Source organism: Panthera tigris, chromosome A2 (genome assembly GCF_018350195.1).
Source record: "Panthera tigris isolate Pti1 chromosome A2, P.tigris_Pti1_mat1.1, whole genome shotgun sequence".
Taxonomy (NCBI): domain Eukaryota; kingdom Metazoa; phylum Chordata; class Mammalia; order Carnivora; family Felidae; genus Panthera; species Panthera tigris.
The window spans coordinates 80,253,252-80,267,374 of record NC_056661.1 but is presented as its reverse complement, the minus strand read 5'-3'; the positions used below and the strand labels follow the sequence as shown (position 1 = coordinate 80,267,374).

The 14,123-nt window shown below is 35.6% G+C and overlaps 1 protein-coding gene across 1 annotated transcript in view; it reads right to left on the bottom strand.

The window, feature by feature from the left end:
- Nucleotides 1–14,123, bottom strand: part of RELN (reelin) — a 524,409-nt gene that overhangs the window by 139,655 nt on the left and 370,631 nt on the right. The window lies entirely within an intron of this gene.

The following is a 14,123-nucleotide window of genomic DNA, read 5'->3' as shown; positions in this document are numbered from 1 at the left end:
AGCCCAATGTGGGGCTCAATCCCATGACTCTGGGATCATGACCTGAGCGGAAATCAAGAGTCGGATGCTCAACTGACTGGGCTGCCCAGGCGCCCCATACATCAAAATAATTTAATTTTACTTATTTAAATCTTGCCAAGCTCTAGAATGGATTTTAGTCAATCTAATAAATGTAATTTAAAATAATCTGCCCATCAAAGAAGGAATATATTTTTTAAACTTAATAGCTGGAGCTGTCAAATATATTTGAAAATGGGTACTCACTCATATATTGTTCATGAGTATAAACCCTTTGACTCATTAATCTCACTTCTTAGAATTTATCTGAAGGAAATAATCCTAAATTCAAGGACAGCTTTATAAAATATGATTAATATTGCAGGTTTCCTTATAATAGTAATTGGTAACCATTTCAACATCAAACTACAGGGAAAATGGAATACTTAAGTAAACTGGTATAGCCACTTGACAGATTATCCATATTTCAAATATTTATTAAGGTAATAAAATCAAATTAACATGCTTATGAAAAAATACATTTTTTAAAACCCACAAAGAAATTCACCAGAATGTTTGCAGTGGCTATGTTTGGTGGTGGGAAACTAGACAGTTTACAACTTTTCTTTTGCATTTCTTAGTTTCCAAACAGTCTTCAATGTTCGGGCATTAAATACTGAAAACATCATGGTGTAGTTTTAATGACTGTGCCTAAAGTCAGTAGAATTTTACTGGGTACCAACTGAGTACTATGTAATTGTAAACTGTCTGAAGACAGGCACAATTACTTTTTTAGAGCAAGTTGCTCAAGGAATTTATAATCCATTAGAGGAGATTAAAATATGGACACATTTTCACTGTGGTTAATATGGGTAAATGTAATAAGGATTCCAGGGTTGACCACACTGGGGTTTGTCTGCCACAATATTTAGTATTGCCGCCCTGAAGTAGGTCCAGTAGTTCTGTGAGTTCTACTCATCACAGTAGTTCCTGTGAGTCAGGGGGCTTAGCTGACATAGAAAAGGGAATGATGCAACACTCAGTGACATCTTTGAGGTATTTGATATTTTTTCTTATTTATCCTTTGCTGAATCAGCAAAATAAGGAGTAACTACACTGCCTTGCTTCTTGAAGACATTAACATGTTATTTAAAGATGTTGGGGTGCCTGGGTGGCTCAGTTGATTAAGCGTCTGACTCTTGACTTCGGCTCGGGTCATGATCTAATGGTTCGTGAGACTGAGCCCCACATGGGGTTCTGGGCTGACAGCACTGAGCCTGCTTGGGATTCTCTCTCTCTTTCTCTCTCTCTCTCTCTCTGCCCCTCACCTGCTTGCTCTTTCTCTCTTTCAAAACAAATAAAAATAAACTTATAAAAAAGATGTTATTTAAAGATGGGACATTGTCTATAAAGAGGATTGACATGGGTCTGGGCTCAAGGTTATAAAATGCAAGAAGCTTTTTCCTAAGTACTCTTTAACAGTTTTAAATTAAGCTTTTTTACACTTGGACAATGAATAGAGGAATAAAGTGTTTAAAAGCCCCAAACTCTGCTTTAGCTGAATGGTCAATAAAAGGAAGAGAAAAGTCATATTCATAATTGCTGGTATTAAATATCCAGTGTTTACAACTTGTTTATCATTAATAATAAAGATGCCCATCCTTTGTTGATTCTAGGCGATATCCTCAGGCTGTGTTAAGCTAATATCCATGTTATCTTTCTTAGTTCCATCCTTAAAATAACTCTGTGAAGTAGGAATAATATCTCTAGGCAACAAATGTGGCAAAGGGGATAGTAAATGGTAGAGACTCAGTGAGAAATCAGCTTTGCCCAACTCTAAAACCACTTAACCAATATACTCTCTCTCTGTCCTATTACTATAAGATGGAGAAAAAAACCACAGTTTTTAATAACTTTCATGTATAGTTAATTTAAAAATCATTAACTTTCAGTTACTGTGTAATGATACTTTGGTGTTAGAGATCTAAAACCATGATTGCTGCTGTGTGATATGCTGTGTAGGATGCAATCTAGAAAACATAAAGCTGCAGAATGCAATTTTTAGCAATATTACAAAAGAAAAGAATCAACATAGAATAAAAACACTAGTAAGCCCTATAGGCACAAACTTGTCTACATAAATTCCAGAGTCTTTTAAGTAAGCAAAAAAAAAAAAAAAAAAAAAAAAAATCCTGACTGCTTCTCTCCATGAGAAATAAATGTTGCATTTAACTTCAAGGGTTAAATGCACTTTCTAGTATGCTGTATGAGGAAGATAATTTGAGGCAGGCAACTAATTAGTCATTTGAATTGTTTACTTAAAAGGTACACTGTACATCCTGGGCATCTGGGAAAAGCCACATGGTGCAGGGCAGTACATGAGACTCATGGTCTGCAATCCACAGAGAGCCACTAGAACTTTCTCACCCATGTCCTGCAGAGTATTTCCCCACCACAGCATTTCTGAAATAATTTAAGATTATTTTCACAATCAGCTCCTTCTTCTCCTCAGAGATGGTTTCCTGTCCTTGCAATTCCAAGAGAAACAGAAAGAAATGCTGTATTTTGCATCTTTTTCATGGTTACAATCAACCATGAACCTGGTTCAAGATAGCAAGTACTCAAACCTGAGAAGTATGTGGTCTGTGAGCTACCCTCACGATAACTGCTTTTAAAGGTCCCAAGACACCAAGAAAGAAACAATATAAAAATTATATAAAAGGACAAGTCTAGGGGCACCTGGTTAGTTCAGCTGGTACAGCATGGCACTGATCTTGGTGTTGTGAATTTGAGCTCCACATTGGGTGCAGAGATTACTTAAAAATAAAATCTTAAATCTTGGAAAAAAGGACAAGAGTCTAAATGAAGACTGTTAAACAGGGACAATAAAATTCTTACTTAGAACTGATATCTGTTCCACTGGTAGTTGTGTCTTTTCTTCTTGTTTTTGTTGTAAGCTAAAGCTGAGTGGATTTCTAATTGATACACCTGCCATACTTCATGGTGCCATATGATACCTATCCTGATGTCTTAATTGGAAGCAAAATAACACAAGAGAAGCACAGACATCTATGCCTTAAAACTCTGACCATTCATAGTAAGAGTTCACTCAGTTGTTTACCATCCATACTACAAGTTCACTCATGCTTTATTCAGAACTGGCTGAAAGCCAGTGATATTAGGTCAGCGTTTTCTCTCCTGAATATGCTGATGTTCTTACTCAGCTGGAGTTTTAGAGGAGAGAATTTCACAGTCTGCCATCCTTTAATTGATAAAACTGTTCCTCTTTGTTGCTTGTGTAAGTCAGCATAGGTTCACAAAGGTAAAAATGAAGCTGAACTCTGTAACAATCAGAGAAACAAAAAATAGTCCACATCACCCTTTTGGGGAGAAATTCTGGAGACAGAATACATTGGAAACCAGGAGGCTTAGTTTCATTTGTGCTGATCTGCAAGAGTGCCTCAAAAATAAAGGGACAATAAAAATGCTCCTGCATCTAATTACAAGATTTAATGAGAGAATGTGGATAATTCTTTCCACTAGGACAAGATTACCTCCCTGTGTCTTTCATTCTACCACCAAGAAGGCTAGTAGGCTCTCTATTATGCCCCTGGTAAAATGGATAACACTATAATGTAACTCATGTTTCCATAGTTCTTTCTTTTTCTTTCTTTCTTCCTTCCTTCCTTTCTTTCTTTCTTTCTTTCTTTCTTTCTTTCTTTCTTTCTTTCTTTTCTTCTTTCTTTCCCTCCCTCCTTCCTTCCTCCCTCCCTCCCTAGTCAGTGCACATGCACACAAAGGGGGAGAAGGGCAAAGGGGAGAGAGAGAGAGAATCATAAGCAGGCTCCATGCTCAGCACAGAGCCTGATGTGGGGATCAATGTGGGGCTTGATGTGGGGCTTGATCCCATGAGCCTGGAATCATGACCTGAGCTGAAATCAAGACTTGGATGCTCAACCAACTGAGCCACCCAGATGCCCATTTCCATAGTTCTATACTTAGTTCATAGTATAGTTCCTTTGCCTCCTCCTCTCTTGTTAATCTCACAGATAGCTGAGGATCTGTTTTCCTGACTAGGTTGGAAGCCTCTCTGCAAGAGGAGATCATATCTTGTTCATCCCTGTATCCCCTAAAGCACTCAGAACCTTCTGTACCTCACAGAAGCACCCCGTGTTGTTGCAGGACATCATGGTTTTCCAACAGCTAGGTTACTTTATTTATTGAGTTGAGGCCATTTGGAAGGCTATCATGGATCCTTAACACTGTGTAATGGAGATAAAAAAAAACCCCAGAGGCTGAGTTGCTGACTCCAGGGTCACACAGTTACTAAAAAGCTAGCAACTAGGCCTTCTGATCTCTACTTTGATGTCCTTTCCTCTATACCATGTCCATTAAAGGCACTTAAAGAATGTTAAATAAAATGAGCACATGAGTGAGGTTTCTCAATTGGGCAGAAGGCAAGTTTTACAAAACCATAGTTCCTTACATGCGGTAATGAACACAAAGTTTTTAAGTTATTCTCACTTAAAGAAATCACTCTTCCTGCATTTCCCCAGAAACTCTTTCAAATCTCCATAAAAAAGATTCTTTTATATGAAAGGCAGATACACATAGCCAACACAAAGTGAGAGAATACCCCTCTCTCCCCCCCAACACAAAGTTCCTTCAAGGCAAATTCACCTAGGGACTGAGCCATTTTCAACAATTGATCCCATTTCTTTAAGAATAGTTTGATAAGTTAGACAACGGTGTCTGAAGTCTCACTACCAATATGCCACAAGAGAAGACAATGCACCAGTATTTACATTTCTTAAAAACTGAAGCAATACTCAACTATTTTCAAGGACCCCACAGAGAAGAATACCTCTGCAGGGCTCATTTCCACAACAGAAGAGCAACTCAAAGCTGGTTTTGGTTGGATGCTATTCAAAAGTATATTCATCTGCAAAACGACATGTAAATGAATCTAAGCCTCTCTAATATCATCTCTTCTTGGGTTTTGTTTTTGTATCAAAGAAACGTTTGCTGGAGTTGACAATCTTGTTGATATTATGGAATTAAAGGAGGCATTTTTAATTCACTTGTTATTTCTAGAATGTTATGTATCAAAACAGAAATAACCATGCTATCTTAGTGGATTATACAAAGTTTACATTTACTGGAAAAAACAATCTGACAATAAAGAAGTTTTTGGTTTTTTTTAAGTAAAAATTTGCAGTCCAACTACCTAAAGATGATCACTGCTAACATTTTCGTATAAATACTTCCAGACTTCCTTATGTTTATACACACATAAACACTCACTTTCCTTTCTTTATTTTTTCTTTTTTTAAAGTTTCTTTATTCTGAAAGAGAGAGCCTATGCAAGGGGAGGGGCAGAGAGAGAGGAGAGACAGAATTCCAACCAGGTTCTCAGCAGACTGCACAGAGCTGTACGCAGGGCTCGAACCCCATGATCATGAGATCACAACCTGAGCCGAAATCAAGAGTCAGACACTGAACTGACTGAGCCATCCAGGCACCCTCACTTCTCTTTCTTTTAAAAAAATTATTACAAAATCATAATAAACCTGTTCTTTTTTTCTTTTTACAACTATTTCATTGACATCTTTCCATATTGAAAAAATGTTGAGAATAAGCCAATCTCCAATTATGGAACTCTCTGGAGGTTGCTTCCATTTTTCACTGCTATAAACAATGTTTCTATAATATGTATCCTTATATATCTTTGTGTACTGGTCCAATTATTTCCTTAAGATAGATTCCTAGAAGCAGAATTGCTGGGTCAAAGCAAATTTTAAAAATGAGCATTTACTACGAAGTTGCCCTTCAAAAAAGTTGTAGTGGGAAATATAGCCTTCCAGTTATGGAATGAATAAGTCACAGGAATAAAAGGCACATCATAGTGAACATAGTCAATGATACTATAACAGTGTTGTATGGTGACAGACGGTAGCTATACTTGTGGTAAGGATAGCATAATGTATAGAGAAGCTGAATCACTTTGTTGTATACGTGAAACTAATGTAAGTAACACTGTGTGTCAACCATACTCAAATTAAAAACAAAATTAAGAGCTTGTGGATTTCGAAATAGCTAGGGCACTCCTTATTTTATCTTGTTGAATTGGCAATCAAAGGTGAGGCAAGAGGAAAAAATACATGAGGAATCTTTGAAATTCTTTTTTTACCCTTCCAACTATGTGCAGCCATGTACATTATTTACAGTGTAGTTAAGCAGGGTCATTTTAGGACTTTTAAAGGATCTTCAGGCCCACGGGTAGCTGTTGGTTACGTGTCCAGCTTTGGCTCAAGTCATGATCTTGCGGTTCATGACTTCAAGCCCCGTGATGGACTCTGTACTGACAGCTGAGCCTGGAGCCTGCTTCAGATTGTGACTCCCTCTCTCTCTGCCCCTCCCCTGCCGCAAAATAAATAAACATTAAAAAAAAATGTAAGACTTTTAATCTTTGGAAATTCAATTACACATCATGGCAAACATATTAAAATACACCCACATCCATTATATATTTTTCATTACAAAAACCTCCAAATAGATTTTATAATTTTGCCTTTAAATTTTATTTGCTACTAGTGATGCATGTAATTTATGTTTGGTTGTAATTATTCAGCACATTCAGGAATCTGACCGAAAAATTATTTCCAATATCATGAAATTTTATGAATATTTAAATTTAGCAGTTAAGGGAGTTAACATATATTGTGTTTTGTAGATATTTAATTTAAATTTATTAATCCTACTTTTGCAATTTGCTTATCATATTTTTGAGATAATATTCATTTCCTCAGTTCCTGGACTTTTTCCAGGCCCCTGAAAAGCTTTGAGGCCCTGGCATGTGCCCAAAATGACTAATGAAAGAACTTCCTAGGAAGAGGCAGAGAGAATGTAAAGAAAGGTATTAGAAGAAGAAAGAGCTTGACTTGGTGGGAGTAGAGAGAAGGAAGACCACGGTGGTTGGGATGGTCAACTGGACCAGGTCATCCCGGGCCTACCACGGAGATTTCATGAACTGCTATCCATAAAAAGTAATTTTCTCAGCCTATTGAACTTCTACTTCAACAAACCACACATACCATGAATCTAAATCATCAAATGTAGAATTCTCTGGTTAATTTCTTTCGTGGTGTGTTTACTCTCTTACTTCCAAAATCTCACTTAGCTACTACTTAGTCCAAATGAAGATTTTTTAGGGAAATCTAACTTTGGAGAAATAAATGACTTAAAAATCAACCATGTGGACATCAACAGGACATGAGTCTTGGCATATGGCTATTTTATTCATTTCTTTGGCAGGTCCTATGGCTTTGTCCTTCAATATATATCTTCAAGTGGTCCATTTCTCCACTACATCATTCTGTTCCTAGCATCATTATAAGCACATGTAGATGACACTGTTAGCCTCCAAGCTGAGCTCCTTCTACTGCTTCACCTGTTACCCTCTATCATCTGTTCTCCAAAAAGCAGCCACAATTATTTTTTAAATATAATCACATTATATTACTCCTCTGCTACAAATTATTTACTCACTTCCCATAACACTTAGGATAAATTCCAAAATTGCTATATTGCTCTATAAGGTACTAATATAATCTATCTCCTTCCTGCCTCAGGGCCTTTGCTCTTGCTGTTCTCTCCACCTGTGATGCTTTCCTTGCACCCTTTTACATCATTGTCTTTCATTCTTCTGCTCTGTTCTAATGCCTCCAGGAGGGCTTTACTGACTATCTTACCTAAAAAAGTTTCACTCTTATGTGAAACTTAATCACTTATGCTACCTCACGTTCCATTCATTTATTCTCACAGCACAAACCACTTCCTGAAATATTATTATGCATGATTACTTGTTTACTGTTGTTATTCCCCTCCAGAATGTAAGCTCTGCAAATAAAAGACTTTTCTATCTTCATCTCTAAAGCCTACTGTGCTTCCCCCAGCACAAATAGTGCCAGTAGTGCAATCACTATCCAGTCAAATGTATAAATTAGTCTAACAGTGAATGAAAAACTTCATGTAATGAAATCCTTATGTTGAAAAAGCCTAAAAAGTAGACTCTATTTTAGAAAGTCATTTATAAATCTATTTAGGGGAATGTTCAATTATATTACCAGTTTGTTGGAGGCACTGATACTCCTGGGTACTGAAAGTACTCTTTAAATAGCTGCTGAAAAAAGCAGTAAGTGACTTTTCAGTTTGTTACTCAATATATTTACTTTATCTATCTGCTAAGCTTCCTGGAACAATCATTTACTGTGAAATGGTGGTTGAAGTGGCTCTTGGGAGCCACCTCACCCCAAATAGCTTCCTTCAGCACACAATTTAAATTGATTTACTGTTCTTTGTAATTGTCCCTGTAAGGAATAATCCCAAGAAAACTCTAGGCTTACTAGTAAACTATTTAAACTGACAAAATCTCTACAAAAGATATAGGTTGATGTTCAATGAAAGAAAATCCTAAAGAAATTCACTTGGCTGTGTCTTCTAATGGAAGAAGCTGGTGGCATTGATAAAATTGAGATTGCAAATTCATGAGAATACTCAGGTTTCCCTGACTGCTTTCAACATTACTGAGAACGATTTTTGTGAGGAAGAAGAAAATGGCACAATATTACCAGCCCTGGACCAAGATCAGGAATTCTCCAAACTGCTTACCAAAAGAATACTAAGGCCCCATAACTTCCAAGCCAAGGACCAAATCTTAAAGGGTAACTTCTTTAAGAACTCCTATGACTTGGCATACCACAGGTGTAAAGCCTTTTAGACTGAACATTAATAAAATTTTTGACAAATCAAAAAAAAATTAGGCTTTTCCAACATGAGGATTTCATTACATGGGACACTCACCCTAAAGCTGTTCTCTTCCTTTTATACCTCTATTTTCCTGCATCTCCAGGGCTGACCATGCCACCTGGGGCTCGTGTGAAAAACCAGGCTTCCCAAGTCCTCCAGCACAACACTAAATACCACATAATGTTATCCTTTTTTCTCATGCCTGTTGTTATTCACAGCTAATTTCACTTCTTGTGTGTTGCTCTTTTATTTTCTCTCTACTTTCAGGACAAACCTAAGGAAATATCTCTCCCTAAAAACTGACCCTAACATGACAAGTGCTATTTATTTTCTTGTATAAAGAAAAGGGAGAGCTTTTTCTTTCTTTTAAATTTTAAATTTATTTATTTATTTTGAGAGAGAGAGAATGCGCGACAGAGTGAGCAGGGGAGGGATAGAGAGGGGGAGAGAGAGAATCCCAAGTGGGTTCTATGCTGACAGCACAGAGCCCAACATGGGCTCCACCTTGCAAACGGTGAGATCATGACCTGAGCTGAAATCAAGAGTCGGACACTTAACTGACTAAGCCACCCAGGTGTCCCAAGAAAAGAGAGAGCTTTAATTAAAAAAACAAAATTAGACATAACAAGGAATGAGTAACTTCTGTTTTAACACCCATGAAAGTACCTAGGAAGCCTTTCAACATTTCTATGTCTCATTGGTCTCTAAATCTTCTTTTAATTAAATCTGCTTCTCCTCAAGCGTCATCAAAAATGAAAACTATAGCTTTTCTTTTTTCTATTTTTTTTTACTTTTATGTTTTTCTATCTATTTTACTTTAACTTTTGCTAGTTTTTATTGAGATATAATTGACATACCCTGTTGTATTAGTATACAACACAATGAGTTGATATATGTATTTACAGTGAAATGATCACCACAATGTTTAGTTGACATCAAATCACTTCACACAGCTACAATTTTTTTTTCCTTATGAAGAGAATTTTAAGATCTACTCTCTTAGCAACTCTCAAATATACAATACAAGCATACCTTGTTTTATTATGCTTTCCTTTATTGTACTTCCCAGATATGTTTTTTTGGTTTGTTTGTTTGTTTTAAACAAATTGAAGATTGTGGCAATCCTGTGTCAAGTGAAGTTCTACTGGAGCCATTTTTCCAGTGGCATTTGCTCATTTGGTGTCTCTTTGTCACATTTTGGTAATTCTCACAATATTTCAAGCTTTATTATTATTAATAGATTTGTTGTAGTGATCTGTGATCAGTGATAATGATTTACTGAAAGCTCAGAGGATGGTTATCATTTTTTAGCAATAAAATATTTTCAAATTAAGGTAAGTACATTGTTTTTTAGATATAATACTATTTATTTCACACTTAATATGCTAAGTATAATGTAATCATAACTTTTATATGCACTGGGAAACCAAAAAATTCATGTGAGTTGCTTTTTTGAGATATTTGCTTCATTGTGGTGGTCTGGAACTAAACCTGCAGTGTATCTGAGGTATGCCTGTATGGTACTATTAACTCTAGTCATCATGCTGTATGTTAAACCCGTAGAACTTATTTATATTATAACTGAAAATTTGTGCCTTTTGACCACCTATACCCATTTCATCCACTCCTGCCCCCCTCAGCCACCACACCACTAGTAATTACCAATCTGCTCTCTGTATCCGTGAGTTAGTTTTTTTCAAGGTCAATCCAAGTTACTATGAATGGCAGGATTTCCTTTTCTTTTCTGACTGAAAATATTTTATTGTACGTATAAACCACATTTTCTTTATCCATTCATCCATGGATGGACACTTAGGTTGTTTCCATGTCTTGGATATTATAAATAACGCTGCCATGAAACATGAGAATACATGTATCTTCTAAGAAAATGATTTCATTTCTTTAGATATATATTCAGGAGTGGAATTACTGGATCATATGGTAGTTCTATTTTTAATTTTCTGAAGAACCTCCATACTGTTTTTCATAGTGGCTGCACTAATTTACATGTCCACCAACAGAGCACAAGAGTTCCCTTTTCTCCACATCCTCATCAACACTTGTTATTTTTTGTCTTTGTGATACCAGCCATTCTAACAGGTGTGAGGTGATATCTCATTGTGGTTTTCATTTGCACTTCTCAGATGATTAGTGATTTGTGCACCTTTGCACACCTGTTGGTCATTTGCATGTATTTCTTGGAAAAATATCTATTTACTTCCTCTGCCTATTTTTAATCATCTTATTTTTTTTTTTGCCATTGAGTTGTATGTATTCTTCATTCATTTTAAATATTAACTCCCTGTTGGATATACGATTTGCAAATATTTTTCCCCATTCCATAGATTGATGGTTTTCTTGGCTGTGAAGAAATCTTTTAGTATTATATAGTCTCACTTGTTGATTTTTTATTTTGTTTCCTTTGGTTGGTGTCATATCCCCAAAAATCACTGCAAAGATCTATGTCAAGATGCTTACCATCTATATTTTCTTCTAGGGGTTTTATGGTTTCAGGTCTTATGTTTGAGTTTTTAATTCATATTTTGAGTTATTTTGTGTATGGTATAAGATAGTGGTCCAGTTTCATTCTTTTGCATGTAGCTGTCCAGTTTTTAAATATTATTTACTTAAGGAACTGTCCTTTCCTCATTGAACATTCTTGGCTCTTTTGTAAAAAATGAATTTTTTTTAATGTTTATTTATTTTTGAGAGAGACAGAGACAGAATTCGAGTGGGTTAGGGGCAGAGAAAGAGGGAGACACAGAATCCGAAGCAGGCCCCAGGCTCCAAGCTGTCAGCACAGAGCCCGATGTGGGGCTCAAATTCTAGAGCTGTGAGATCATGACCCGAGCCGAAGTCCAATGCCCAACTGACTGAGCCACCCAGGCGCTCCTGAATATTTTTTTACACCCATGCATGGGTTTATTTCTAAGCAATCTATCCTGTTCTTTGTAGATCTATGTGTCTGTTTTCATGCCAATACCATACTATTATGATTACTGTGCCTTTGTAATACAGTTTGAAACCAGGAAGTATAATTCCCCCAGATTTGTTCTTCTTTCTTATGAGTGCTTTGGTTATATTGCTCAGATTGCTTTTGGGGTCTTTTGTGGTTCCATAAAAATTATAGGATTGTTTGTTCCATTTCTTTGGAAAATGTCATTGGAATTTCAATTGGGATTGCATTAAATCTGTAGATTGCTTTGGCTACTATGGGCATGTAAACAATATTAATTCTTCCAATCTATAAACGTGGAGTGTCTTTGTATTTATTCGTGTCTTCTACAATTTCTTTCATCATTACCTTATTGGATTTCAATGGACCTGTCTTTCACCTCCTTGGTTAAATTTGTTCCTAGGTATTTTATTCTTTTTGATGCAATTGTCAATGGGACTGTTTTCTTAACTTCTCATTCTGCTAGTTCATTTTTAGTATATAAACAATTGATTTTTTATCCTGCAGCATTACTGAATTTGTTTACCAGTTCTTACAGTTTATTGGTGAAGTCTTTAAAGTTCTTACAGTTTATTGGTGAAGTCTTTAAAGTTCTTACAGTTTATTGGTGAAGTCTTTAAAGTGTGTGTGTGTGTGTATATATATATATATATATATACATATATATATGTATATATATATATGTGTATATATATATATATGTATATATATGTATATATATATGTATATATATGATATCATATGCAAATAGAGACAATTTTACTTCTTCCTTTCTGATTTGGAGTCTTTTAGTTCTTTTTCTTTTTTTAATTGCTCCCACAAGGACCTCTAGTACTATACTGAATAAAAGTGGCAAGAGTGAGCATCCTTGTCTTGTTACTGATCTTACAGGAAAAGTTTCAGCTTCTCACCATAAAGTATGATATTAGCTGTGAGCTTCTCAGATATGGCCTTTATTATGTTGAGGTACATTCCACCTATACCCAATTTGTTGAGAGTTTTTATGATAAATGGATGATGAATTTTGCCAAATGTTTTTTCTGCATCTATTGAGATGATCATATGATTTTTATCCTTACTTTTGTTTGTGGTAGGTACATCACAGTGATTGATTTGCACAGGTGGAACCATCCTTGCATCCCTGGAATAAATCCCATGTAATCACGGTGTATGATTCTTTCAATGTATTGTTGAATTCAGTTTTCAAATATTTGGTGAAAATTTTAGCATCTGTGTTCATCATGGATATTTGCCTGTGATTTTCTTTTCTTGCAGTGTCTTTGTCTGGTTTTGGTATCAAGGTAATGCTGGCCTCATAAGATGAGTTTGGAAGTGTTCCATCCTCTTCTATTTTGGGGAAGAGTTTGAGAAGAATTAATGTTACTTATTCTGTAAATGTTTAGTAGATTCGTTAGTGAATCTGTCTGGTCCTGGACTTTTGTTTGTTGGGAAGTTTTTGATTATGGATTCAATCTCCTTACTAGTAATTGTCTGTTCAGATGTTCTACTTCTTCATGATTTAGTTTTGGTGAGTTGAATGTTTCCAGGAACTTATCTTTCTTTTAGGTTGTCTAATTTGTTGGTGTATAATTGTTTACAGTTCTCTTATGATCCTTTTTATTTCTGTGGTATCAGTTGTAATCCCTCTTCAATTCCAATTCCTTTTTTTTTTCTTTCTTTCTTTTTTTGGGGAGAGGGGAGTCTAGCTAAAGGTTTGCCTGTTTCATTTATCTTTTCAAAAAGCCACTCTTGCTTTCATTGATTGACTTTTCTACTGTCTTTTTAATCTCTATTTCATTTATTTCTGCTCTGATTTTTGTTATTTCCTTCATTCTGCTAACTTTGGGCTTAGTTTTTCTTTGTCTGCTTCTTTGAAGTGTAAGTTAGGTTGTTTACCTGAGATCTTTCTTGTTTCTTAATGTAAGCATTTATTGCTATGAATTTTTTTTGCACTGTTTTTTGCTGCATCTCATACATTTTGGTATGCTGTAATTCCATTTTCATTTGTCTCAAGATATTTTTTAATTTTTCTTTTGATCTTCTTGACCCATTGATTGTTATTTAATCTCCACACTTAAGAGTTTTCTAATTTTCTCCTTGCAAATAATTTCTAGTATCAAACCATTGTGGTAGAAAAAGTTGCTTGATATAATTTCAATCTTCTTAAATTTATTAAGACCTGTTTTGTGGCTTAACATATAATCTATCCTGGAGAATATTTTAGAGTATTTTGTGTGTGCTTGATAAGAATATGTATTCTTTGCTTTGGGATGGAATGTTCTGTAAGTATCTGTTAAGTCCATCTAGCCTAGTGTGTCTTAGATTCAATATTTTCCTATTGATATTCTGTCTGGATGCTCTA